Source organism: Pygoscelis adeliae, unplaced genomic scaffold (assembly GCF_000699105.1).
Source record: "Pygoscelis adeliae isolate BGI_AS28 unplaced genomic scaffold, ASM69910v1 Scaffold103, whole genome shotgun sequence".
In the NCBI taxonomy this organism is placed as follows: domain Eukaryota; kingdom Metazoa; phylum Chordata; class Aves; order Sphenisciformes; family Spheniscidae; genus Pygoscelis; species Pygoscelis adeliae.
The window spans coordinates 5,469,280-5,495,427 of NW_008824723.1; the positions used below are offsets into that span (position 1 = coordinate 5,469,280).

A 26,148-nucleotide genomic window follows, 5' to 3' on the forward strand; every position below is an offset into this window, starting at 1 on the left:
CGGAGCCGGGCGGTGCCGCCGGCCGCTCCCCGCAGGTGTGCCGCTGCCGGCGCTGCCTCGGGGCCGGCAGAGGAGGAGGGGTTTGTCTCCCCCTCTCCCGATCCCTGTAGCTGCCCGATGGGCGCAGGCGGTAGCTGCTTTCCTTCCCCTCCGCTTTGGAAAAGCCTGAATGGGAAAGGCACTCGTTTCAGAAGGTGTTTGCGTTTTGCTTTTCCTTTCCCGCTGCGTGCTTGCGGCTCGGGTAAAATCCCCGGGGGAGAGAGCTGGTCGCTGAGAGCTGTTGTGTTTAGGAAGGTGACCGTCTCGGCAGGGAGGCAGTGGGTGCGGGGAGCGCCTGTCCCCAGCGGGAGAGCGACTGAGCGGCCGCGCCGGGACCCGCGGTGTCCCTCATCCCCGTCCCCGGAGGCAACGCTGGACTCAGGGCTCGGGGAGCCCTGGGGACCCCGAAAAAGAGACGCAGAGGGTGGATCCTAGGCACCCGCTTGGGCTGCCCGGCTTGAGGCTGTGGCATTCCCTGAGCCAGACACGTGTGAAGCTGTGTCTGAGCATCGCTTCTGCTCGGAGGGGGCTAACATCAACTGCTTTGCACAGGGGGGGATTTTGCTTTGCAGGGCTGCTGGCATCAGGGGTTGGCTTGTGTGTGGCGAGATAAAGCGGGGCTTTAAAGCAAGAAAGTAGCACGCGTGGTGTGGTACACCAGATGCACCTGTCTGAAAGCAGATGGCAAAGCGATAAGTCCTGCGTGAATGTGGAGATGGACTGATAATGGTTCCTCTTCTAAAAAAAATACAACACAAACCAAAACACAAAACTAACAGCAAACAAACAAAATGCACCTCTTGGGCTCTCTGAGGTAAGTTGATTCTCCCCTCAGTTGATTTTTGTTGAGCAAGTAAAAAGTCACACAGATGGAGCCCCCCCCAGTGTTACTAGAGGAGATCTGTGTAAACTTTGTAAATTTTACAGTGGTTGTCCTGGGTTCCCTTGATATCAAAGATGTTAGTAAAAAAAGCTGCTGTAGCATGAAAGTATGTGTGAGTGCATGCAGACACATGCGCCTGCTGTGGGGGTGAGTAAGTGAGTGCAATCCAAATGCTGCTGGCAGCATGTTTGGTCTAAAGAGTATCTAAAAAAGAGTTCAAAACAGTATAAAAAAATAGCCTAAAAAGAGTCCTGGGTCTCGACTGTTTCAGTTCAAGCTCTCCACTGAACAGAGCAGGTGAAGCTGTGTCTCTCTGGAGCATCCCAGGGACACTGTCACCTCCTGAACACACCCGCAGAGTTGGACCTTAGAAGATTGTGCTTAGAAACCATTGAGTAGGGGCAATTTCTCCCCAGTAATGAACTGGCTTTCTATGGGTCTTCTCCACACCTGAACTGGGATGTGATGGGGCGTTGGTAGGCTGATGAAGGGCAGATTTCTGTCCGGTGTACATAAGGGAGTCGGGGAACGGGGATGAAAAGGGTGTATAACATGGAGGGATGAGAGGGGCTGGGGAGAGCAACTGGGAGGCAGTATTAATCTGTGTAATACTTAAAGGACTTTTGGGGGAAGAGCAGGCTTAGTTTGGTCTGCTCAAGGGAAGGATGTCTGAAGAGATATTGCAAATGGTATGGGATATTGTGAATATTTAGCTGGCATGGCTACCCTGCTCATGAGAGATATCTCAGCTAAGTCACACGGTGACTCATAACAGATGAGTGCTGATAAAGCTCTGACACCAACCCACCTCATTGTCTATTGTGTTGCATCTTTGGTGGCATCATCACAACAGTAATAAAGATCTTTCCAACACTGCAGGGGCTTCCATGGAGTGGTAGCATCAGGCAGGTCACTGTGCACAGGCAAAGCCCTGTGGTCTCCCTGGGGACTTGTCGCTCTTCATATATACGAAGAAATATGGACAGAAAAAGATGCTCCACTGGGAAAGAGGGGGACTGACTATCTGGAATATCCTAGAATATACTGGAATATACTTGTTCCAGGGAGAAAGGCAGAGGAGTTAGTATGGGAAGGTCAGGCAGGCCTCAAAGGGCATTTCAGAAGGCAGCTATCAGGTTCTGCGGGAGTGTCCCCTGTCCCCCAGTACTGTGTTAAGCTACAGGCAGTTACTGAGTTCTTAAACAGTTTTATCAACAAGGTTTTGTATTGGGGCATAACTGCACAGGTGATGGGTTTGCAAAGAGAAAAATAGCTGAGCATAGTTGAAATTTCAGGCATAAGCTTTCAAACATTTCTTTTTTTTTTTTTTTTTCATAGATTATAAGGGCAGAGATCATGGGAGCCCAAGTCCCGTCAACTAGGCTGAGATTCCTCAGTGCCTGAGTCATTTCTGCAGCAAGAGCTTTAAGGCTGAATGCATTGGCCTCTTTCAATGCTGTACATTGAGGAATCAGAGCCAGGCTCTTCAGCCTCTAGTCCTGATGACTCAGCAGATATGAGACCCCTTGTTCAAATGGGACAAAATGTTCCAAACCAGGGTGATGATTAGAAAAGCAATTCTGCACTTTGTAGAAAATTAGTAAAGCAGATTATATAGGAAGAAGAATGGCATTGGAGGTTTCTAAAATATTTGAAGTGGAGGAACGGGTGGTGCGTGGATAAGAGGCGAATGCAAACCTGCAGACTTTTCCTTTAATGGTGCTGGTAAGCAACAGGTCAAAAAGCAAATAGCATCAACTAGTAGTCAGGTATTGACACTTTTATTTGATGTGATGGCAGTCACAGCACACAAACACTAGGCTTTTGGGCTTTAGTGGGAGGAAGGAAGCAGAGAGATGTTTGAAGACAGGTTTATATAGGCACCATCTCCTTTACGAGCATTGATTTCACTAGATAATAACTGATAATGACCCAAGTTCAGGGCTGCCTCAGGCTGTGTGGAAAGTGGTTTGAGAACTGTAATGCGCAGTTTTCCCTTCTCCTTTTTATAAGATTTATTGGCACAGATGTGAGGCCAAGAATTTAATTTGTAAAATGTTTGGATTTGGTGGCAGGAAAAAATGATTACATTTCTTTGGGCTCTTCCAGGCAAAACCGCATTCTGACCAAACTTGAACCAATTAAAAAAAAAAAGAAAAGGCCACGACCCTGTTTATTTATTTATCTATTTGCTTTGCTATCAGCTCATATATAATCTAATGCTAAAGGTTCCGGACACCTTTATTCTTGCCTGCAAAAATCCCGTGGCTCTCCAGGGGAGGTGAGCTGAGGTTTGTCTGTCGAGTGCTTCATAACGGAAGGCTACAGGCTTGCAACGTGGATAATAATGCATAGATAATCTTAGGCAGCATAGGTTCAAAGTTGATGTGTCTCATCCTTCTAACCTTCCCACCATTCCCTGTTGCTTGACACCATCTGGTTACCAGAGACAAGGTCGATACACTTCCCTTTAGAGGGGCTCCTATCCTACACTACCATAAATTGTAGATGTCAATTAAAATTACTCTGGTTATAGCAGCTGAAGATTCAGCTATGCCAATGAGTGTCTTGTGGCTCGAAGCTGGTAGACATAATCCCCATGGGTATGGCTGCATCATACCTGGGGCTTTCCCAAAGCTGGTCTTTTATTTGGCAGTCCCCCCTCACAAATCCACTTGCAGAATGAAATCATTGCCAAGGCAACATCCTGAAGGTAGCACTGAATGTGCTTCAGATGGATCAGAGGTTCGAACCCGAGTCTGTTTCTGATGAAGTGAAGATGCCTCCTAAATACACAAACACACACAGAGTTTTTGCTGAGAGCAGCAGGCTTTTATGCATTTTCTTCATAACTTCTCCTATCAGTGTCTGAATTTGCTTTGATAGGCATCAGCTGCCAGTGTGCAACAGTCTCTTTGCCAGCATTAACCAAGACAGAGCTGGGGACAGGAACTGGCTTCCCCCCCCGCCCCGCAGTTGTGCCACTGCCTGTTTGTGTCCCCCCAGGCAGGTCCTGTCCCCGTTTCATACTGCAGCAGTCCTGCCTGCAGTACGAGTTCTCTGCCGGTGGAGCTTCTCCAGGGAAAGGCATTAGTTAAAAATGATAGCTGTGGGTTTTAGCAAAAGCATAAGATTTACATGATTATGCTGGGTGTTTGTCCTTTGAAAGAGTTGTGCATGTTTAGCTTCTGCCTTTCCCAGGTGCTAGGAAAAGGCACTGGTCAAAAATTTCAGAAGTCCTCCACACCCACATGAGACATTTGACTTATTTCTTCAGAAGCTCTGGGCTCCCACGTTGGGATGTTAAGAGTTGCTTTAGCATCTTGCCAGTGCTCAGCTTGCTGAGAACTGCTCTTTTTGGATGGCCTCAGTGTCCCAGAGGGGTCTTGAGCATTCCTGTCTGGACAGCCCTAGATCTTAGACACGAGTGGAAATGAAGCTGTTTTAAAAAAAAAAAAAAAGAAATAGTATCATGCATGTGAACATTGGCAGCTGTGGCCCAGCAAAAGCTGAACGCCCACAGCTTCAGCTGAAGATACATTTGCGTATCGAACCTGGCAGTGCCTCATGTTATGGACCAGAAAGCAGGGTAAGGTTTCCTCACTCTTTCAGAGTTAAGCTTGTCACTGGGAGGTGCAGGTAGGCACCCTGGATTAAGATGTTTCCCCTGATTCCCCCTTTGCTTTCTTGTAATATAGTTCAACCATCCTCATTCTTAGGGTGCTTATGTTAAAAGTAGAATTTTCTGTTTCTATTAAATAGAAACTTTGACTGACAGCTGTCAGCTTGGCAGTGGTGGGCCCAAAAATATCTACCCATTTGTTTTTCTTCTGTGTTCTGATGTCCACCAAGAAGTCAGACCCAGTTTCTTGGACTGGGCTTACAGTGCCCGATTTCCCCATCACTCCCTCTTCCAAGTTTTGTCCCACCCAGGGTTTGCTGCATCCTGAGATGAGTTACCTTCAGCCTCCCATTGCTGAAGGTTGGCAGAGGGATCACAGGGCTTCATTTTTACAGATGTGTTCCTGGGTCAAGGGACTCTGACTCTGCTGCTTTAGCAGCTCTGTGTGGATGTTCTCCAGTGCTGGTTTGGGTTTCCTAGCTGTGGGTGAGGTTCACTGGTTCTCCACCCTGGTGGTCTCCCAGCTCTGGGAGGCACTTCCACTGGTGCCTCTGTTATTTATTGCATCCATACTGAAACCTTATGTGTTTCCCTCTTGGCTGCTGCTTATTCTGATATTCTGGGTGAAGCTCCTGGAGTTCTCTTAATCCCTTGTGCCTTCTAATAGACTGCTGCTGGGCTTTGACTTGTAATCCTTGCATCTGGGCTAGGTGTGGGAAAGTAGAAGGGAGAAAGACATTTTTACCTCTGTGGGTGCCAACAGCTGGCTCTGCTCTACAAGTAATTCTTCCTGTGGATGGGGAAGGAAAGGAGAGCCTTTAGGCTGAAATAGCTGTGGAAGAAGATAACACTTAAGCTCAGCTTTGCAGCACAACTTAAATAATGAATTTCTAACACTTGGTTTGGTAATGCATTCCAGGACTGTGTGGTCATCTCTGTGTTCCTCGTCTCTTTCTCAATAGCTCCCACGTTGTTCTTCTGTTTTATTAGTCTGAGTCTGTCATTCTACTTAACCTATAAAGCAAATAAGAGATGAGCAAGTTGGAAGGACAAGTTTCATGAACCCCAGAATGGCATGCAATGAGCCCAAAGGGAAACCTGAGAGCTATTTGCAGAAATAATTGTGGGCTCATGCATCATCCTTGGAGGGTTGTGAGTCACCTGGATCCTGATGTTGCTGGACATGCGCGCAGTGAGGGCTTTGCTGTCATGGAGCAATTCCAGCCCTGCAAAAAGACCTTCTCCTAAGAGCTTGCCTTGCAGATTCAGAAGGAGTTATAAGACAAAATATCTCGTGCTCGGTGATGGGGCAGCATAGCAAGGTCACTTGGTCCAGCATTTCATTGACACTCAGATGAACAGAACTCACAATATCTGTAATGTTTTGGCTGCTTTTATACCTTTTTCTCAGAGCTGAAACAAACTGCTCCTAGTCAGCTTAAAGTGAACTTGTTCTTTCCCTTCCTAGCATATTGAAATCATCTCCAGTGGAAGGCTTCCAGGTGGATATGAAGCATTGGTTTTATTATTACATCTCTAGCGTACAACTGTCTAGCTTGACTGAGCTAGTAGCTACATTAGATTTAGAAACATGGAATTACTATATGTAGTATCTGTATATAACGGAAAGAACACAGTAAAGTCAGTAGTAGTAAGCAACTTTGTAATTCTGTACAATACCTGACACAAAACTTGCTGCGTGTCACCAGGAACAGTGCAACCCACATAGACTTAACAGCTTTGACCAAAATTGCTCTGGATCACTCAAGGATTGGGGTTTTTTTGTTTGTTTTGTTTTGGTGGGGTTTTTTTGTTTCAGAAGGTAGAGATTTTTTTAGCTATATGTGCACAGTAGCACTTTCCCCTTTATAGAATTTACAAATGCAACTCAAACTTTAATTTTTGAGTGGTTTAAAAGTTTCAATTCCTTTCCAAGCTCTACCAGCTTTCCAAACTACCATCCTGCTTTCATTTTTGGTGTTTTCTTACTGAAGCTTTTTGAGTAACAAGAGACAGCAAGATGAGTGGGGGATTGTTTCTTTCTCCTGTTGAAGTTTCCTCATATCTTTATACGTATGCTTGCCCTGTGAAAGGAGGATTATAGAAAAAAGAAGGGAGCATGGCTTTGCTGAAACGCAGTTTGGTGCCTTTTGGGAGCAACACTAATCACCTGAAGCAGTGACTCTGGTGAATTTGTTTTACTCCATGTAGGGGCCAGCCTTCTTGCACTGGGCAGACAACTAATGTACCAGGACTCTGCAGAGAGACTGGTAACTTCCCCCCAAAATGCCATCACTATCTTAAAGCATCTCCTGACTGTGCTCTAAACACTTGTGCCATTGTCACTGCCATGCCTGACAAATGGTGTCCGTGGCATTCTCATATTTGTGGTGCAAGAGGTCACTCTGCATCTGTGTTTTTTGGACTTGTGGATCCTCCTTTCTGGGTGTTGAAGTCCACCAAAATATTCCTGGATGTGTCTGATGACCAAGCAGGCTATAGCTCACATTTATGATCACCAGCTTATATCTGCTGTGACAAAGGGAACCTTCTGTATCTGGGCTGATAAGAAGGCAGAGACATCGAAATCCGTATGGGGGAAACTAAGCGCTCCTCCGAATGGCTGGCACATGTACTTGGCTGCCCGCAGGCTACTAATTCCCTGGTTTTAGAGTAACAGCTGGGTCATTTTAGCTGTTTAGCAAGGAAGAACCAAACCACAAAAACTGCAGCCAGTGCTGAGAATCTGCAAGTGGATTACACTATAAAATTCCTTGGTTACATTTTTATGAGGAAAAAAAGGGGTGGAAAATTAATTAGGAAAATATCCAGGTTCCATTAACTAGTTGGGCCATTCAGCAGGTGATTTATTTATAAGCACTGCCGGCAATATTTCCTGCTGGATCGTGGTCTTGGAGGACTAGGTCATACCCACAGCATCTGTGTGTGGGCTGATACACATTGACGTAAGAGAATGAAGGTAAATTCTGTTGGTTTCTTTCTTTTTCTCTTCCACATTTGACCCTAGGTATTGCAATTACTGTAGTTAAATATATAATGACATCCCTGATATTTAACACCACAGTTCATTTATGGAGATCATTCACTGTTAATTTTCACTGTTTTATTAGAGTGCCAAGTGTACATTTTTAAAATTACATTTAAAAATACATAAAGGTCAGAGGAGCTGTGAGCTGATGTCTCTGAGGTAGTGGATTTCTGGGGGTCACTTGACTTATTTTTCCAGATTTTGCATCAAAACCTGTACTTAGCTTCCTCAGTGCACTGGGGTTCCCCAAAGAGGTGGTGTGATTGTGCTCGTGCAGGCTGGTGAATTCCTCACCCACCAAAGCTGCCCGGGTGTGGGTGAGCTCCTGAGTTTGTGGTGGAATGATGTGTTATGTGCCTGGTTTCAGGCTCAGATAAGAAGCTTCTGTTTCTTTTAGTTGATATGCTTAATTCTGTGTGATTTACATATACATATATATAATACACGTATGCATATACCCACATCCCCCCTGTATTTTTGTTTTGTGTCAGTTATTCCATATGTATCATATAGGCAGTCTGTTTGCACTCAAGGAGATGTTTGTGCCATATTTTTGACTGTTCCCTGCTCCCCCCCAGCAATATTAAAATGCTTTCCAGAGTATCATCTGGGAGGCTGAAGTATTTGATTAGAGGAATAAATGGATATTATGGCAGAACAGTTGAGATCCCTTTAAAACCTCTGCATCCTCGACGATTGTACCATTTTATAGAGGAATAATTAAAGAATTGCATTTGTCTCTTTCCCATGTGACTATATGACCGTAAAGGTGTTGATGCTGGTTTTATTGTTCACCCTGTAAAATACAGGGGAAGCTTTCTTAGAAAAACTGCCTCTAAAGGGGCACATAAATATTTTGGCTTAACACCTCCCTCCCCATACGCTTCCCAAATGTGGTTTTTCTGGCACAAATCGTGTCTGCGGAGCAGCCTTGGCCCAGGGGGATGCTCGGAAGAAGCAGGATGCTGTGCAGGGCTGCTGGGGAGCGCCACAGCCCTGTCATTTGCGCACCAACACTGCCCTCGCGTGTCGGGGACTTCGGGGACCCAACCTGTGCCTGCGAGCAGGCTCTGGGCGCAGCCCCCGCTCCTGCTCGGCTTGCTGCGGGCTGCAGGCAGCCCGCACCAGTTATTCAGAGACAAGCAAAAATGTCAGTACCCGTATAATTAGAAGTTCATCTTTATCCTCCAGGAGGCAAAACACATAGCTGGTGTCCTCCTCTATGTATGAAAGCAGCAGCGTTAACTGTTTCAGGGCTATGTTGCCACTTTCCGCTTTGGGGTTGTTTAGGATGGGAAAGTGGCAGCGTTTGCATGGCGTGTTTTTTGGGGGGCATGTGGGTGCTGGCGGGCGTGAAGTCTAATCCTTGTGACCTGCCAAAGTGCTTCAGTGCCGGGGTGCAGGACTCCCCATGTCTGTGGATTGTGGTAAAGCTGCAGCAATACCCTGGCCTGAGTAAGGTTTGTTTTGTTTTTTTTTTATTTTACACATTCATGGTGTCAGCAGGTCTCTGGATCAGAAACGAGAATTTTGTCACCTGGCTGGTTTAGACCTGGGCCGCAGCAGGTATCATAGCTGCATGCAAGCAAGAGTGAATCATGCGTGAAGGACACATAACATCACTTTGCACAGACGCATCAGGTTATAAACTGCTGATCACCATTGATTTGCTGGATCTGAAGGTGTTGGAGAGGTGAAGGAGTCTTGCCTTTTTGCAGGCATCAGATGCATGTGATGGTTGAAAGTTAAAACACTAAACAACTGACGGCATCTAAGAGTCCGCTCAGTGGAACGATTTCTTTTTTGCATCCAGTAAGAACTAAACAAATTAGTTTATTAGCTGTGTGTAGGAGGAGGGATCATGGTATGGTTACAGTGTAGGAACAAGAAATCTAACTGCTATTTTTGGCTCTGCCACAGACATCCTGTCTGCCTTTGGGACAGTCACTTCATCTCTTGGGCCCCAGATTGAAACAGGGTTATTCAATAATTTCTTCCTTGTGAAAGGTGCTGCTTTCCACCATGAGCAATCCCTCCTAGAAGCAGAACGTGACATGCTCTGCTTGCTCGTGCAAGTGCTATGTGTGCATTCCCATCCAGAGAGCTGATACCTCCAAGTATATCAGCCTTCACATTTACAGCTTGCACCAGTTATTTTAGGTTCATTCTCTGGCATCTTTTTTACTAAAGCCCTGAATTTCAGTTCTGTTTCCACTGACTTCAGGGGCAGGAGGATTCATTCTCCAGCACAATACATAGTTTTCCTATACTAATAACTTCACTCCTTTTCTTTTTTCTTCATGAATTTGTGCCAGGAGTTGTTCTTGTTTCCTTGCTTGTGATTTCCACTGTATTTAATTCAAAAGCAATGGTTTTGTCCCCAAAGTCTTGTAAAAGCCAAGGGCAAATCTACTGGCCTCTCTCTTTTTCCTTCCTTCCCCATTTGCAATGTGTCAGCTTTTGTTGGGGGTGGGAGGGAAGGTACAGAAGCTTTTGGGGGCTTTCTGTTGCGTATTAAAACAGGATCTGAGCTTCAAGCATGTCTGGAATAATGGTTGTAGTGCAAAGCCCAGGCTGGCTTGAGAGTTGGCTCCGACGTCTTCTGAACCCCTTCCTTCCCATTGCCTGAGTTTACTCTTTTTGCTGTTTCTGGGACAGCTCATCAGAAACAGCCTGTTCCCCCTGTTCATGGACTCATCACCACCCCTCCTCCTCTTTCATAACACATGGGACAAGATGCTGTCTGTAGCCGTCACTCTGCTGACTGTTGCCCTGTAGCAGTTCTTGCTAAAAAAGCAAATGCCCCTAGAGAAGTTGTTTGGATCAGCCCATCTCTCAAGCCTCACATGGAAAGACTTACATGGGTGGTCTTTTCTCCATCTCCCCTTGGCTGTCTCTCCCTGCGATCCTCCTGACTCTTCATTCTTGATGCTCTGCTCAGCTACTGCTTTGGGCTGCCAAAACGTGGGTGAGAGAACCCCATGTTGTTATCCTGTCAGCATCAAGGACATACTGCTCCCTGGGGCTACAGCGTGGGGCTGGCCAAGGCAGTTAAACCTATAGTGACCTAGGTGTCCATGTACCCACAGCCTCAGGTGACCTCCTCTTGATATGGGGCTCCAGAGTAGGAGATGGGCAAATGCCTGCTGCAAAACTGTGTTGCAACGCGATGGCTGTGTGAACTTACATGAGGGCTTAACCAAGTTTATCCAAGTCTTGCAAGCCAAATATTCTGGGCCAAGGCCTGCTGATTTTCAGAAAGGGAAAGAATTATGTTCCTAGCCATGAGCTAGCAGCCAAAAGAAGCATCCTTCCCATACCAGGTCTGTAGCATTTTAAATGTGGCGAGCATCCTTCCCATACCAGGTCTGTAGCATTTTAAATGTGGCGCTCCATGGAAATCCAGACCAACACAGACAAGAAGTTAAGAAATTGTCCATGACAAGGTAAGGGAGCTTGACGACTGTGAGAGAACATCAAGGTGAATATTTTGAATCTGAATTCAAGATTTTCTTTAAAGAATGCTATCAAGTAGCCAAACTATTAAAAAGAAACTTCTCTTAAATTGAGAGCTGCAGAGAAGACCTCAGAGCATCTGTGGATGGGAACTTCCTCATGAACCCCAGTTCCATGCTGAAGAAGCACTGTTTTGGAACAAAACCATTCTTTTATTCCCTTCTCACTAATGTAGAATAAATCTATATGAGGTATTTGAATAGTAGTCATTCCGAATTATCTTAACGTTACGAATGTACCTGCTGCCTCCTAGCCGTTGCCCTGGCTTTGAGCCTCTGCCTGTGGAAAGCCCCAGTGCTTTTTTGTATCTTTTAATCTCATAATATTTTGTGGTCATCTTATTTCCTTTTAATGTTATTCAAGTTTAAGTGATGAACACTCCCTACAGTTTTCTCTCTTTTTTTTGGCCAAACTGCTACCTGTATGGATTATCTGATGCTGTTAAGATCTACTGCATGAAATGATAGATCAACATTTACCCTGAATTTGGTAATTGCCTGAAAAAGCCCAGGACATGGATCTAAATCACTTTTAAAGATGAAAAATAAGACAAAAACATAGCAGAGTGAATGTCAAATCCAGGCATCCTTTTCTGAAAAGCCACTAAAAAAGCAGGCAGTATCTGTTCCCTTCTCGTTTGGAGAGTTAATGGTTGTGGGCTCTGTGAATAGGGGGTGTGAGACTGTGGTTCCCAAGGGTCAGCCCTAAACTCCCCTCAACCACAGTGCAGTTTGTAGCAGGCTTCAAATTATTAGTTGTTGGCTTACAAAATGAGTGTATTTGGAAAAAAATGTTGTTCCTTCTCATTTTGCATCAGTCTCTTTGTAAAAGGTTTGCTTACTTGTGTTTCTGTGTTTCGTTTTTCCCAATGAAAGGGGCTGAGTAGGAAGGATACCCCAAGTGCCATGGGAGTAACAAATCTCACATTTTTTTTGCTTCTGATAAAGCCAAATGCATTTTCTGCCTTTTTCTGTTGTTCTGATGAGCTAGAGGGGTTTCAGACAATGAACACTGTCCCAGCTTACACAGTACATTAACAGATAGTTTTTGTAACAGAAACGAGGGGGGGGGGGGGGGGGGGAGAGAGCTGCTCCCAGAAGCAGATGTCGGAGCGCCCTCTGCTGCTACCTGCTCGTATGACAACCAGCAATTTCACTTCATGCAGATGGCAGAGCTCCGCGTTACGCTTGTAAGATGCAAGGATGATCGGGCAGGGGAACAGAAGCTGGCCGCATTATAACATGGGGACTGGCTGGAAGAAGCAATTCTCAAAGGTACTGGGAGGACATCCAGGCCCAGGGCTGGCCAAGGGCTCAGTATGGACTGTGAGCATAATAAAGTACAGAAACTACTAGTCTGGCATTCTACTTTTTCTGTCACTTTTTTTTTCCTCATCATCTCGAGGTATCTCCTTGCTGCCTTTCTTTTCTTTCAACCTAACCCTCTTATGGCGGTCATTTTCTAGTTCTGGACAGTACAGACATAGTAGAAGCGGACTGCAGGATAGTATTTCTGCATGTGACTTCCAATCCGGTTCTAGGAAGCTGCAGTTCCAGTATCGAGCAACAGGTTTGGAAAGAAAAAGGGGGGGGGGGGGGGGCGGAGAAGAGCCCTTGTGTGTTACAATTAAAATGCTGAATTCAACTGTTTTCTTGGAAAGTTAATGAGACCTCTGTGTAGGGTCAGGAACCTGAGACCAGATCAACACCAGTGTTCTAATATCTCTTTATTTTTCTCTGCTTTGTGCCTGAATCCAAATTGAAACCAGTGAGACTTGGACACTCCTCTGAGGCTGTGAGCTTGGCTGAAGAAATGGAGAAATAGGAAGTCAAAATTATAACTTCATAGGGTTATTCAGCCAAGGAGAGTAGGGGAGAGAGGAGAAAAGTGGCCTGGAGACCAGGCAAAATGTGGGGGTGTATGTTGAGAGATGGACGGTCATGGGAGGTCTGGTGCACAGCGATTTGGCTGCTCCTGGCTCAGCTCAACCTTAGGGCCTGGCAGTCATCCTCAAGCCAATAAATTCCCATCGTGTGAGACTTCTTTGAACCTTGAATAGGCTTTTTTTCTTCGTGGTGGCCTGGAAAGTGGATGCTATTGCTGATAAGTGCCGTCCAGCTGCCAGCACACTGGAGCCTGTTCTCTCCCCTCTCTGTACTTTGTTGCTGCAGAACTTGCACGGTCGAGGTCTTTCTTTTTTTGTATGAAATCTCAGCTGTTAATCTCCTTGGTAGATTTAAGGAAGAAAAGGACACATTAAAAAAATGCACTCCAGATTCCACTTTCCTGTTGATACAGCTGTGTGTTTCCTACTCAATGGCTCAGTAAACAGACAGTTTAACCCTTCAAATCTTGCAGATGTGTTGCTTCAACATCACCGGTTTCTCTTCTTAAAGCAAATTTCCCCTCTTGCCTCTGTCCAGAGCAGCCTTTTTTTTGTCCTTCTTCTTTTTTTTGCACATCCCCACACACTTCACATCCTGTTGTGGTTTAACACTTTATTCAAAAAGAACAGGATTTCCTCTTGCTTTTGGTGAAAACACTTCTCTCTTTTGCAACCCCCACTTTCTGGTGGTGTGTTCATGGAGGAGAAATTAATTATACCTTCTAATTTTAATTCACAGCAATTAAAATTCAATCAATAAAATCCCTGGCAAGGGCATCAGCAGAAGACCAATGTACCAAAATTCTGTGAACAGAATTTTTATTGCATGAGATGAGAAGGTGTCTACTGGACTTCAGCTTGGGATAAATTGCATGCCAAGGGTATTTCAGCCCTTTATAGAGAAAAATCTTCAACACATCTGTGTCTGTTTTCATTCTGGTGTTGTATGGCTATTTAGTTGATGGCATTGGTGGTATCACCCCCATTGGTGGGGACCTGGCTGCATCTGGCTGTGGCATCCTAAGCGAAACCTCTCTGCTACCGGTGTGGAGTTACAAGTATATCCAGGCTGAGGAATATGCTGGCTGCTGATAATAGTTCCTTTTATGTGAACAAAATGGAGAAACCTTGTCTTTTTTGCTAAAGTACATGGGTTGAAGGTGCTCATCTGTGGTGTCCTCCTGCATTTGAAGTCCTCCAGACACCTCTGAAAGTCATATTCAGCAAAATTCATATGATACAAGCTGAATACTCATTTTTCTATGGGTGAGTGGATAGAAAGTTGTTCTTCCCAGGCACATCACCAGTATATCCACAGGCCTATAGCCCTTTTAGCAGCTCTGGCTTTCCTACCTCTCCCTATCCATACTGATATCTTCATAGAGGAACTCTCTTGGGATCTCCCTTGCCCTTATTCTCTGGCTGCCATCCCCCTTGATGGCAGCTGCATGTTCCTCCATGGTCTGGGCAACTCACAGTCTTCAGGGTTTGTTTCTTATAGCAAAAGAAACGTTACCATCCCTGTTCTGCAGACACAGAGATGCTAAAAGCTGAGTTCAAGTAGCAAAGTCATGCCCTAGTAGTTCGATCTAGAGTTTACCTTCTCTACCTTTAGCAGCTCTAAAGTTAGGCATTTTGTCTAGAGTAGTTATCGAGTCTCTTGTGTAGTCAGTGCAATGACCTCTTCCTCTGCTGTCAGCAGAGAGGGGCCCAGGGTTTGCATCCAGCAGCTGCGAGTGCAGCTAGTCACACGGAGAAGCTGAGGAGAGTGGGGCCTTTTACACATAATCTCATCAGTGCAAAAGATCCCACTGATCTACTGAGTGTCTTGCAAATGTGGTAGCTGCTTGTAACCAAATCTGCAATCTTTTACAACACTGGACAGTGAACTGGTGATTTGCTCAGGGACATTTTTGGAGGTGTTGTGCATATGCATTTGATTGTCAGTGGGTTTTTTTTGTTGACTAGCTCTAAATTAATTTGACTGTGCAAATCATCTGACTTTTGTTAGCATCAATATTCTTTTAAGGCATTCATATTTTAGTCACGCTGTTCTGGCTGCCATTTATCCTTTGCAGTGACTATGAGAAGCGAACAAGATGCATCCATGTGCAATAATCGTGTGGCTATGTGGTCTACATTAGAAAGGAACTTCCCTTCTCTTAAGCAACTGCTGTTAAAAGCAAGCTGCTGACATGGGCTCCTTTTAGTAGTCTTATTTTTAACTATGTCTTACTACATTGGCACCTCCAGGTCCCAATCAAAACTGATTTTCTCCTACTCTCCTCTTCTCTCCAGCTATGTTTCTAGATAAACAAAAGTGAATATGTCTTGTGAGAGGGCTTTCTTCTTTCTTGCCTTTTCTGGGGGAAAGATGATCAGATATCCTCTTGGTTGTGTAAGAACTGAGTAGCTTCTATATTCACTGAGAAGAAGAAAGTACTTTTTCTGCCTTTAATGGGATAAATTGACCCTCAAATGGCTGTGAACTCCAAAACTTTGCCCTCCTGATGGACATGTCTTGAAAGCAGCATTATTTTTTTCCTTTCTTAAGAAAGAAGTGGAGGTTGGTTTGTTGCTTGGTTGGTTGGGCCTGTAGCTCAGGTGAAGTTAATGACAGCATTCAGAAAATTAATAATAATGTAAAAACACTTCATGGTTTTCCATGTCTTGTTAGATGCCCTCTTTGGAATTGCTTTATTATTTTTTCATTTGACTGAAAGCAGTGATGGTGTTGATTTCTAACATGATCCCCAGACAGGATAGAGTCTTTTACGAAGAGACTCTTACATTTATCTCAGATTGGTGCCAGCTTTAAGGGATTAGTTTCATCCTAGATGGCATTAAGTTTCTGGACTTCCAATGTCCTTTTGCATATCCCTTAGGCTCAGGTACTGTACAGCACTGCACACCTGACTACCACTGAGATTGAGCTGAGGAGCTGGGTAAGAATATCACTAGGTCTCAGTTTCCCAGATGTCAAAGAAAGAGGATGCTTCATTCACCATTCTCCTTTTGGTAGACTATAAACTATTTGGGCAGGTTTGTCTCTTGTAACAGATCATAAAAAACTCAGCCCACGAGTGTCCTGGACCTGGTACATCCAATGATGAGTACATTGAGTGTACCCAATTTACAGTCTCCTCCTTTCTGCTCACAAAACCTGTACTCCAATCTACTTCAGGGTCTTGACTATCATCTAGAAAAGTTAGCAAGTTCCAGATTTGTTTACTGGTTTCTTCCATCCTCATAGCTTTAGCTCCATGATCTCCAATATCATTTGTGTGAAGGGTCTTTGTATACATGTTTTGGCAAGTAATGTCTCTGCTCCACATGTTGAGTTAGTAAATTCCTTCAGTTAGGCCGGGCTTATTCCAGGGGTTTGGGGCAGATAAGCTCAGCAAAGCTTGGGAAAAGGAGGCCTCTAGCTAATCACCACACTCCTGCTAAATGATCTCACCATAAATTTGGCAAGGTCGTTTGTGCTGATCTCGCTTTCACTTCTAACATGAGCTTACAGCAATTAATCATTTCTCTAGCTTATGGGTCACCATGTTTCTGGCTTGCTGTCTACCTGGTGTGCATGGGCGCAGACTCCCTTCCAGCCATGTTCTGTACATCTGAACTCATCCAGAGCTTGCAGCTACATTTCTATTGAATTTACTGGTTTTATTTAAAAGTCTTTATTCTTTTTTTTGTGTTCTTGTTCTGTGGATTTTTGCTTTTTGAGTCAGAAGGAAAAATGCTCAGAACTGTGTGCTTAGCATTCTGCTGCTTGCTCCTCTTTTTAGACATCAGATATCACTGTTGCAAAGGACTTCAGATTTCCTTTTTGAGATCCTTTTCAGCACATTCTAAAACACAATGACAAAATGTCTAATTAAATATGTTGGGGGGGATTTTAAGAGGCAGTTGTTTGACACTGGTACCCTGTGATATGGTTAAAAGCTTGATATCAGCTTTAGGAAGAAAACAGATTAGGAAGATAATGTGTCCCCAGGGAATTCAATACTTCAATTCCTTGAGGAAGTGATTTAAAGCAGCATCTGCTCTGTGCTGTGTATTGTTTTATACTTTCCTTCAGATCCCTGAACCTGAAGTAGATTATTTGGATATGCATCTATTTCTGTGAATCAGTTTACAGCCCTCAGAGAAATGTAGTGGGAATATTTTCTAGGATTTTGAAAGAGGCAGAAGTGAAGACAGAAAACTTGACTGTTGGAAGTAGCATAGGCTTTGGCGCTGTTTCTGTCCCGCTGCCGATGTGACGAGATGCCCATAGAGTTTGATGGGGGAGGAGGTAGAAGGTGTTCAGTTCCCTTTTCCGCTTTGTGACAACATGGGCACTTTGGTCATTTCATGTTCGTGGTTGTCCCCCCGCCCTGCCTTAACCATTTCATATGACTTTAACTTGCAGGGAGGTTTTGTGGTTTGTCTCCTGACTATGTGAGTCTCTTTTGCCTCTGCACCCTCAGTGTGATAACAACACTCATTCGCTTCCCATATATTTTAGCACCCCTACAGTCCTCTTGTCAGAGATTTCCAGATGCCTGGCACTGGTTCAGAACATCAGTCCAACTCTTGCTGTCTGGATGCATCCCATCATCTTCAACTCCTGTTTCCCTTCCTTAATTTAAATACTACTGTTCCTAGCTCAATAAGTTTTTAGCACCATAAGTACTTCCTTTACCCCCTTGAGTTTTCTCCTGTCAGACTTTGCACACTGTGCACAGTCACTGATGAGGAGGGATGCAGCTCTTGCCATCTCCTGAATCTGTCCAAATTACTGTAATCGAAACCACTTACCTAACAACTCCTAGATTTAAAAAAAAAGTCTTATTTTCATATACAGAGGTTAAGGTTCTTTTACATTGCCGTAGCCTTATAAAAGAAAACTCAACTCTGTATTTGCCATAATGTTACCAGTAAATCCATGTCATCTGTACCAATCATGGGAATTTGTTTTCCACTCTCTGGTACATCATGTGCTCATTTCTACCTGCATGCAGTGAGCACTGATGATTTCATAGACTCTTGCACAGAGGTTTTTGGGTATGGGAAGTTCAGTGCAGTAAGCATCGGTCTGTGATCTTTGGAAGTTTATCTGTTTATTCTCAGGGAATCTCACAGTGGGTGATATCAGCTGATTCTTTCACAATACAGATGTGAAAGTATCACAAGTGATACTATTAGTGACAGTGATAATAATAATGATATTATTATGATAATAATAGTGATATTATTATACGTGATGAACAAGGGTCAGTGGGGTTTCTGGAGGCTGTGAGGGAAGTCCTGCATCTCTCATCCTGCACTTAATCTCTTGTTCCCCTTCTCTGTGGTTTGAATGGGACTTGATCTTGGTCGAGGGAGATTTTATCCAGTGGTGAATTCTCCAGGTTCTTCCTCTTCCCACCTTCCTGGTAATACTTTCTCCCCTTTTGGACCAAAATTTCTACTCTAATGTCCTCTCATCATTTGTGAACTCTGTGTACTGCTGCTCTGCTTTGGCACTTGGCGCAGGAATGTGTCGCAGTCCGGAAGAAAGAAAGAAGGGGCCACGTTTGATTGCTCCACATCCTCACTGCTGAAGCAGAGAAGGTGTCCCTATGCCCTCAGGCTGACTCTGTAGTGGGAAGTGAAAGAGAGGATGGAGCCAGAAGCACAGTAGAGCTAAGCTGGGCCATGCAGAGTGGTGGAGACCACGGCGCAAGACTTGCCCTTGCAAGCACAGCACAGCAATCACATGGATGGGGTTTGGCATTGCTGGTACTTAGAATTGCAGTATTACCATTATTCTTTTCCACTGCTCAGTGTAAGATCCAATCTGACTATACCCCTCTCCCACTCTGGGTTTTGGTGGTTTCCTGATTTGGTTTTCTAGAAACAGCCTCAGGCACTAGTCAGACTCTGGTTGAACATTTGGATTCCATGATTCTGTGAAGAAAAGCTGCTTTCCTCACAGAAGTATGGCCAGACTATACCCAGATCAGATGACCAGGCTGTGGCAGATATTAATGAGGATGCCTTTGCCTCAAACGTACAAATGCTGCTTTACTGATCTCTCTGCACACACAGAGCTAACTCACTTCAGATGCTACAAGAGACTTTTGCCATGATTTTGCCTGGCAAAGGGTGAGATAATATATAACATTTCAAGCTGGGTCCTAATGTTCTGCAACCAGACTCTGAATTAGCTTCAGGTCCTCCTAGAGTGTGCAAAGGTCCGGCATTTTCTGTTGGTCCTAAGGATGTTGCTGACCTATATGCCTTCCATCTGCATTCTCTGTCTAACAGATCTCACCAAATACTATTAACTACAGTTACCAAAATATGCCATGCCTGGCACAAAAATATCCTTTCACGATGGGACTTTTTACCTGGAAATGCTGCTGTTTATGCAGACAAGTTGTAGGCTCCATCTGTTTTTTACTTAACCACAGGGATGTAACAATGCAGTCTTACTGCTCATCTTTCATTGAGAGTCTGGAGGTGGCTTTGATATAATGATACAACACTATATTAAATGGCATTTATGGGTTTTTTTGATGAATCCACACATGCCATGTGTTCCAAAGGGGCCATTAAAGTAGCAGTAACAGCAGCTTCTCTTTCCTTCTATTATCTTGAAATCTTCCAGCTATAAAGCCAGATTTCTGATACGTTTTCTGTTATCAGATAAAATAACAATTAGCTGCCAAATAGCATTTTTGGCTGTGCTCATGATATGAGGGGATAGACCTGCAAAATAGAATTCTTTTGTCTGTATTAAATGCACAATTTAACAAAAAGACTAGTTTTTATTTCTCTGTGCCAGAACCAGACTTTAGATGGCACAATGCAGGACTGAACTGATGAAGATACCTTGTTGTTTTTTTTAATTTATGGTCATATTCCATGTGCGATTTTGGCAAGGTATGCATTCACAGGCTGCCAGAAACACTGGCTGTCAGTGCCCTCTGGAGGTTTTTAATCCAACAGCTGAGGATGGAGAATTCAGAGCCTCCCTGGGTGACCTGTCCCGATGCTGCACTGCTCTTCTACTGAAGAAGTTGCCTTCCTGGTGTTCAGACTAAACCTCCCCAACTACATTTTGTGGCTGCTGCCCATTAGCATACCCTCTGCTACCACTGAAGAGTGGACTGATACTAGATCACCTGTTAACCTCTTTGCCAGGCTACCCAAGCCCAGGTCCCTCAGCATCTTGTCCTGGGTCATGACCTTTAGGTCCCTGACTATCTTGGTTGCCATTCTCCTGACTGCCGATTCCTTGATATCCCATTTAAAATGAGAGTTCAAAACTGTAGTCCAGGAGTTGAATTAATCTATTAAGATCTCACCAAGACCAGATTCTTTTCCATATTCTGTCTAAACAAACTATTAAACACTGGCAAAATGAGAGCAAGTAACTAGCCCTTAGTATGGATTTCAAGGAGGAAGACACTTTGACAGCCGGAAAATAAAATGATCAACTCGGAAAAGCAAAGCTAGGGGGAAATAGCAGTGGAAACTTGACATGGGAGGAAAATTGCTATTTAAAGGAAATAGGGATGCATAACTTCGTCAGTTCATCAGCAACTCTACAGAAGTACAGATATTAGGTCAAGCAAACTGTTTCAGATTTGAGAATTTAAATAACAGTGAAAAGTTGTTTTAAGTCAAAATGCTCTGCATTGGAACAGAAACAGAAAGTTGTTGATACTTGAAAATGCAGATTTCTATTTTTATTAGAAAAATCATGAAAACCAAGATTATTTTGAAAAATGCCATGAAATCAGTGTTATTCTTGCCATGGGGAAAAAAAATAAATAAGTGGAGCTTCTTAATTTTACTTTACTTTTTTGCCCAGCTTGGGACAGAGTGTCCCCAAGGGAGTAAGAGAACAGAAGGCGTCTTCCTTTTGATTTCAAGGCCATGACTGAAAAATAGGAGATAAGCAAATGCAGAACATGGCTAATTGCAAAGTAAAACCTCTGCCAAAGCAGTCTGCTCTTGTCTGGGAGCTGGAACTGTGATACTGCTTTTGTTACCCAGCTCGTGGCTCATATGTCAACATCTTGTTCTGTACAGTTTTAGGATGGTTTGTAACCCTATGACCTTGGGTGGTCCAAATGCACGTTCCACTTTCCTAAAATTGAAGTCTGTCTGCTTGTCCCTTCTGGAGACTTTTCTTATTGCTCCTCCAGATGTTCCCTGTTACTTTTCAAACTCTAGTTCAAGCTAGTTTCACTGGATGAGTTCATTAGCTGCACAAACTGAACATGTGCAGTGCAAGACATTAATATGTTCTTAGAGCACATAAACTATACTGTTTAATATCCCGATTAGTGGAGTCTGTGGTGGCAGTGTCAATTTGTTAATGATGTCCAAACATTTTTAGGTCCCCCTATTCTAAGCAAGTGCTACTCTTACTGGGACAACACTTACGAAACATTAGGCTGGTTTCTAACAGGGAAGTTCTTGCCTTCTGAACACTCCATGGAAAAATGTGAAGAAAATGTGAGGCCACACTGAGTTTGCCAGTATAAGCAAGATTTTGGCAAAGAGGTGAATGTATGTAATATTTACTCTGTAATTATCTAAACTGAGTTAGAAAAGACTATTCCAAACATCTGCCGCATTCTTCCCACAGACAGATTTCCCAAAATAAAGTTATGGGAAGTTGATTGTTCATCACTCATAGATCCACAGAAATATTAATGGTTGACTCACTGTGGATATTTTATTTTCTTAGGCTATTGAATGTTATGCTTCATGCAGAACGTTCCTTTCTGCTCAGCCTACAGTGCACAACAAGAATAAATCCAGCTGGCACCTCACATCTATGAAACTGTCTTATATTTTCTGGATTTAGAGTCTGTTATTTTACAGTAGATTCTGGAGATTTCATGTTTGGGATCAATTTTAATGAGGTATCTAGAAGTTCATGTGTGCTCTGGGGAAGCTGAGCCCCAAATAATCGTATTTTCCTCTTACCATTACATGTCCTGCAGAATCTGATTTATATCTCTGTCCTGATGCTAGCTCGCTTGTTAATAGTATTACCTTGTGACAGTTTATGAGCATTCATGGGGACTTAGGGATTTGTAGCAAGAGTATAACAGCGAGGAAGTCCTGATGGTACTGTGATTACTGCTGATCTTGCTGTAAGAACTGGCTTTTTGTCGACCCATCTGTTTTTGGGTGTAATAATAATGCAAATATTCAGCAATATTCAGCTCAGGAGTTCCAACTGAGCAAGATCAAGAAACAAATTTCTACCTTCAGGGCCTGGTTTAAGCCCACAGATGTAAGCCGGGTCCTGTTTTTCATTGCTAATGTGCCCATCTCTCTGACATGCATTATGAGTTGTTAACCTCTGTTCTGGGATAAAACTAAGCAGTGTCTACACTGGCCCAGAGATGCAAGTGAGGGATGGAATGTATGTGGGTTTATTTAATAGATTATTTATATTTCATTTTGTCTTTTCGTTTTTACTTCTTTATTAAGCTCCAGACACTGTGATCACCTTGGATTTGTGCTATGTCAGGTTAGTATTAGGAAGTTTGCAACTCTGTGAATGTGGATGCGAGTCTCCTGGGGTGCCTTTTAAAATCATTTTGGTTAATGGGAACATTTAGGGGGGTACGTGGTGCTGGGAGTTGGCTCTACAGGCGTTTCTGCTTGTGCTGTCTAAATAGTTCAGCCAGTAGGTGGAACCAGGAGAAAGCAGATGTGTCATCTGGCAGGGAGACAGTACAAATGCACAACCCATTCCTGGGAGATGCATCCCTAGGTGTCCACTTAAAGTTGTGTTTTTAACTTCAGTGTCCCTGTTTAGGACAGCCAAACTGCAAAATCTGGAGTTATTTCTAAACAGTGGCAGGCTGATGTTGTCAGGCCTTGGTGTGTGAACTGCCACTGGTAAGGATGTTTGGGTCAGTCTGCAAATCAGCTGATTTGATCACATAGTAGTAAGGCGGACATTTCAATAAAGATTTCCTCACTGACAGTTTTCTCTTGTGAATGTGTCAGAGACGGAGGACAAGGGATAATCCAGATCACGTGATATCCCTCCATCAATGACATCTGGCATTTGGTCAGAAAGGCAGTATCAGAAATGTAGGTTAAAAATATTCCTTTAATGTATTCCACTGTGGGAAATTAAAAGGAGTCCACCCGATAGCATGTGCCCTGCAAAACACAGCTTGTGCAGCTAAAAGTGAGCTCAAAAGTCCTTTTAGAGCAAATTACCACCAAGGAGAAAACAGCAGGAGGTGATAAGGTACTATGGTTTGAGCAGATCTCTATCTGCCAACTTCTCATAACCATTTCCCCAGCTCGGCCAATAGCCAGAGGAATTGAATTCAGAAGTCACCGTCCTTCCTGGACTTTTTCCCAACAATAAACTGGAGGGGAAGAACATGGATAGCTTCTCCCTGCCTTCACCCAGCTCATCGTTATGAGAAAAATACTTGAAAGAAAAAGGCTTTAAGAGTAAGATCTTGCAGCAATGAAACAGTGAAATCAATACACATGAATATATTTTTAAACACCTGTAAAAACTGGAAGCAAAGGAATATATTGCAATGCATCTAGGGCTTTGCTGCTTAAAAGCAAAGCTGGAGGTTTCCTCATGCATTATATAAAATTGCTGCTATATATCTGGCTGGCTTGCAATTTGGACTGTATACACTGATTTCAACACTGTAGCTTGGTCCTTCCAGTTTTGAAAACTAAAACAAACTTAAAATTACAGTATTTTCCAACAAATTGAAAATATACTTTGCCAGTAGTAGAACATGCTGCTAAAATGCGGCTATCCATTTTGTATCTTTAAGACTTGGATAGTAAAACTCATGGCTATTAAAAACATTGAGTTTGTGGCCATGGCAGGCAGTGGGTCATTTTTTATTTTCTCCTCCTCTCCTCTTGAATGTGAACACAGAAATTAGCTGGAAATTGTTGCTAGCGAAATACTATTCTCTGCAGATGCAAAAAGAAAGCCATTTTGGAGCTTGCCAAGCATAAATCAGGAGTGACTTTAATAGAGAGTTATCAGCCATGGCAAAGTGAGAAAGTCTTCATCTTGTTTTAATGAGAATGGGCTTGTACCTGCAAAAGCAGTAAAATTAGAGCTCGTGAATAACTTGTGATGGAATATTTTCTCCTTAGCATCCAAGACAACAAACCTGCAGACCCCAAGACTGAAGAGTGATTACACAAAACAAGTTAATTACCAGTACCTGGAAAAATTAATGTCCTAGCAGGCACATTCTTTTATCTTTCTGATATTTCAAAATAAACTTGTCAAATCCCCACCACTGTGCTTTCTGGTGTTAAGTTTCTCTTCACTCTCATTTTGGATTTCTTACAAAACCATTGTCCTCCTATAGATTATATTGACCCTAAAGACATGATTCCTGAAACTTTAACTTACATGAGGGGTTTTTTTGGTTTGTTTGTTTGTTTGTTTCTAGTTAAGGATGGCCATTGATGAAGGCCATTACAGTGTGATTTCCTGTTGATAGCATCTGTGGAAGGAGTTGTTTTCATTGTGGTATTTATAAAGCATTATTCATGATGTGTTAACCATCATACCTATTAATAAGAAAGTGTCTATATCCCAAAATGTTCTGGGACAATGAAGTAGTAGGGCTGAATGACTTTTCCAAAGGGATTTAGATATTCCAGTGATGACAGCTGACCATGGAAAAGGAAAAGCCAAGAATTTTATAAATCTACAGGATTGTTTCTCCCATAGCAAAGCTCTGAGGGACTTAGAAGGGGAGAGGAGGAGGGCCTGGAAGCTGTACAGGTTGTGCACTTGTTCTAGTGTCCAGTGGACAACAGTTTCCAAAGGTTGGGTTTTGGTTGGGTGGCGATGGAGCCTAGGACATGATGCCGCTTTTGTATCTCCCTGCCTTCCCTATTTGTAAAATAAGGGAGTCACAGATTTTGACGCCTGTCCACACTGATTATTTGAAGATGCTCACACTGATGACACCTAGTGTCCTTCCTATGGCTTACTCAGCCGTACCACTGGACGTTTCAGCTGGCAAGTCCAACTACAACAGCTAGTGACTATAAGTACACTTGAAAATCTTCGCTGGCCAGCCCAGGCTTTAAACCTAGAGGAAGGGCTGTTAAATAATTTACTCTAAATTCCTGTCTACCACAAGCCACCGAATGGCTCCCAGCTACCCAGTCCTTTACAAGAATTCAGCCTCGGTCCTTCACATATTAACTAAAACCATGGGACTAGCAGAGTTCCTCTTTGCTACGTGTGTTGATTCACAGACACTTTCATATCTACACAGGGTAGAAGCTGTTTACTTGCTCATGTTGACAATAGAAACAAAGGACTGTGAAGGGATTTACTTACAGGGTTGGGCCATAGCAATGGGCTCTTTAAATAGCTGTGTGACTTTTCTCTGTGTTTCTCGATTTGATTATTAAGCACTTTTTTAATGATCAGCAACAAAGTAAATAGGTTTATTGCACTTGAAGAGACCTCTCTTCTCAAGTGACAGATTATTGCACCTACTCAAATTATTGTGAGTGGAATGAAAAATACTACTATTAAAAGGCCAGGGCTTTTCATTGATCTGAATGTTCCTCTTTTAACAACTTTGGCAGTACCAAGGAGCCTTAAAGTGGGAGTAAATTATATTGGTATGTTTTAGTTTAAACACGAGTTTAAAAGTGATTTTAAGCCAACTTTAAGGCCAACTGTTTGTAAAGGGGGCCTTAATGGAATTGGGAATTATGCCCAGAGCAAACACATTGCCTATTTGGCAGTGATTAGCAATGTGTTAACAATTTAGTGTTCTAAATACAGGGTAACTAATTACTAAGATACTGAAATACACCTTCAGATACAGCAGTAGCAGGTTTAGAAATGTACTTTAATAAAATTTGAGTCTGCTAGCAAGGAAGCTGTAGAAGACAGTAAAAGGGCTTTGCTGATGGATAGCTCATCGGCTGTGGGATTGCAATTCCTGGGGATGCTTTTCCCCACAAAGCCTTGGGTTGGGGCATTTTATTCACGGAGAGGTAGTGGAAAGCCTTTTTTTTTTTTGAGACATCTGCAACTGTAAAGAGGACAAAACACCGGGGAATATATAGCACAGTACAAGGTAACCAGGAATGGATGGGATTACCTTAGTGATTTC

General features: G+C 43.4%; 1 protein-coding gene across 1 annotated transcript in view; it reads left to right on the forward strand.

Moving 5' to 3' along the window:
- WISP1 (WNT1 inducible signaling pathway protein 1) overlaps positions 1-26,148 on the forward strand; it is a 36,400-nt gene that overhangs the window by 926 nt on the left and 9,326 nt on the right. The gene's annotated exons all lie outside the window — the stretch shown is intronic.